The following is a 3785-nucleotide window of genomic DNA, read 5'->3' as shown; positions in this document are numbered from 1 at the left end:
AATAATAATAATAATAATAATAATAATAATAATAATAATAACACCGTCACTGACCCTAAATTTAAAGGCTAATTTTTTTTATATTATTTAAATATATGTGTAATACATCATTATTAAAAGATTAGGTATTTTTTTTTTATATGATGTTTTATTCAAATCGGACGGTCCGATTTATTTGAAGAGAAAAATAAATTACAAATCGGAGGGTCCGATTTGTTTGGAGAAAAAAATAAACTACAAATCGGAGGGTCCGTTTTGTATTTTTTTTTTAAAATAAAATCGGACGGTCCGATTTCAACGTTAAAAATTTTTTTATTTTCGAATTCACAAATCGGACTGTCCGATTTGTGATTGTTTGTTTGAAAAAAAATAAAACAAACAAATCGGTGCCTCCGATTTGTACATCCCATATCAATGTGAAACACACTTCTGTTCACAGCTTCTTGTTATACACTTCTCTCTCTCCCACATAAAAAATAACAAGCGAAATTTAAACTACTAACAACTTATAATTAACTTTTTAATAATAATAATTACAATTCTGAAATAATAATAATAATAATAATAATAATAATAATAATAATAATAATAATAATAACATGTATAAACATTCTCAGTTTCCACGTTGAGTTAGTAGTACTAACAGCAACAACAATTACTATTATAACTCTCAAATACTAAATCGGAGGGTGTGACTACGCAAAGCCTTATGCTGGGTTATGGGGCACCGTAGCGGAGAGCAACATCAACGCAACACGTGGTGGGAGAGGGACAGATCGGACCCTCTGATTTGTTACAACAATGCAGACCCTCCGATTTGGCTTTGAGATTTTGGACCGTCCGATTTGTCTATAACTAATCCCACAAATTGGTAAAGCTCACCCACATCCCATATCTCCGTCCTACCCCAATCCCTCCTCCATAACAAAAATAAAAAGCGGTGTTAAAAAGTGGAGCATATGGCATATATATTTACAAGCCATTCACGTTGTTCTCGTAATCCTTCAAACACATTTAGTGTGTATAATACTATAGTGTAATGGAAGTGCAATAAGAAAATAAATGTAGCCATACAATATGCTTGTATTGTTAGTGATGTATATTTGTTATGTTTTATTTTTATTCAATTAAAGAAAAAATAAATATTTAAAACTAGTAATATACAGTAAGTACGCAGTATGAAAATAAACATAGTCATACAATGTATTTATATTGCTAGTTATGTATATTTGTTTTTGGAAAAAACAATTACTTTATAATTTTTAAAATTAATGAATATTAATTTAAAATTAGAAAAATTTGAGTATAAATTAAATGATTTAAAAATAAATACTGTAAAAAAATTAATTTTGTAATTCAAAAATAAAATAAATTAGATTGTGTTTCATTAAATGAGTAAAAATGTTATTATTTAATTAACCGTATTAAATCATTGTTAACAGGTTGATTCAATATGTATTAGAGGATAACCAATTTAAAATAATAAAAAAATATTTTATATTATTAAAAAAATAAAAAATTTGATTTGTAAATATATTATTTTAGTTAATATTTTGAAAAATAAAATATTTAGTTTATTTGATAACAATTCAACCATTTATTATTAAATAAGAATTTATGAAGTAAGTTTTTTTTTCTTAAATTTATGAACTAAGTTAATTTATGTATGAGTATTAGTTAATGTATTAGTATTAAAATTTTTATTTTTAAAATATTAGATCATTCTTACACAATTACACAATGTAAGTCTAATCACCTCAATTAGTCTATCTACTTACCAAAAAATCTCAACTGTAACCAAAAAAAGAAAAACCCAATTATAATAAAAATTAACAAGCTATAACCACCTCAATTTATACAAACTTTTTGGTTTAATTATCGACACTATCCTGACCAATTACTATATTTTGCTATTTTCACCTATCACATCAATAGCAACATGCGTTTATCATATAGCATGGTCAGCTCATTTCAGCACCATAGCATTGCTCTAATTAAAAATATACAAATTCTCTGTACCCATGAACAACACATCTTGAAAATTTATATGATTATTTGGACTGAGTCTACACTCTACACATGTTTTTGAGTTTTGAGTTTTGAGTTTTAAACTTGTATTCATATAAAATAAAAACCTTTTTCATTTACCTAAAATAGAACTTAAAAAGATATAAAATAAAGAATGATGTGTTATATGCATATCATTCCGACTATCATGAGTTAATTAACTTAATATTCATTTTTTTTTGTGTATCGTTCTAGATTTTTTTAGTGTACCGTTCTAGATTTATTACAACCCGATATTGACGAAAGTGGTATAAAATTAATATAAGTTTTCATAAATAGTATTGTATTAAACTCAACAAAAAAAAAAGCATAATACATTTCATATAAATAACATCAAAATATATAAAGACTTCAACCACTCCTACATGTGTACTTAATGCATCATAATAAATCACAGTATTAAAAAATTTTACAGTATTCCAATATAAATTTTATATTGTTAATTTCAAAAGACCAATTTAACTTATAGCACTCAAACAAAAGTCTACTTACCAAGTTTTGTATGAGTTACATATCATAAGAATTCAACTTTAATTTAGAAGATTACTTAAATAATAGAAAAAAATTTAAATTGGATTCAATGTCAGTATAAATGGAAGAAATTAAGTTCAATGAATCTGAAAACTGTTATGAGTTTTTATGTTGACAATGACATATCATTTTTTAGGGGATATATAGACAAGCATAAATTACTACAAAGACACTGGGATTCATATCTTTTAAGCATTTGATCAGAAACTGTTAAAAAGGTGTAGCAATTTCTTCTCACACGCAACCCAGCGTACCACGATTTATGTCCAAATCATAATCCATCATGTCCCTATTGCGATTTCTATAAAAATAAAAAAAATGCATTTGTGTTTTCAATGTATAGATGTTATATTCTGATCATATTAAAAAAACAAACAATTTATTTTAGTAATTTATTCCTTAATTTATTTATCTCTTACTAATTTGGCTCCAATATTCATTCTCAAACTAAATGATTACAAGATTAAGTTTAAAAATTAATTAATAAAAAATATTCAAAATCAAACCAAATATCTCAAATGTCACTTTTATTATTAGATAGCATTCATAATTTTTTTACTTTCCATAATTTTTAATTGGACGAGTTAAGAACTAATTTATAACAAATTTAAACTTCATTTAATGAACTAATTACATATACAAGTCAAGATTCAAATTTTTAATACTTATTTTTAAGGGATTGAATAAACCAATTACTTGAAACTTAGCTTTCAATAATACGTGTGTGATTTAATTTATTTTTAATATGTATTTATATTCTAATATGTATTTATACTGGTAGTTAATTTTAATGAACACATAACATAATTGAATTTTCCTAGTTCGATTTATATATGCATGGTAAATCTAATCAGTGTGTTTCAAATTATATAAGGACAATATCAGGGCTAAATCGAAACGACTTGTTTCGAATTACTAGGTATGACTAAATCGAAATGATCTGATTAGATTTATTAGGACAGGATGCATGCATGCATAAATCGAACCAGTGTGTTTCGATTTACATAGAGAATAGCTAAATCTAGTCTGACTCATTCGATTACATAGAGAGGTGATCGGAGAAATCCATTAACATTTTTTTATTTGGGTGAATTGTGTAATATTGAGTTGGGTTTGATTTAATTGAGTATTTTACCCTATATATTATGTATTTTATACTAAGTATTTAAAATTTAAAATCTATATAT

This window comes from Arachis duranensis, chromosome 6 (genome assembly GCF_000817695.3).
Source record: "Arachis duranensis cultivar V14167 chromosome 6, aradu.V14167.gnm2.J7QH, whole genome shotgun sequence".
NCBI lineage: Eukaryota > Viridiplantae > Streptophyta > Magnoliopsida > Fabales > Fabaceae > Arachis > Arachis duranensis.
Note: the sequence above shows the minus strand (reverse complement) of the source record.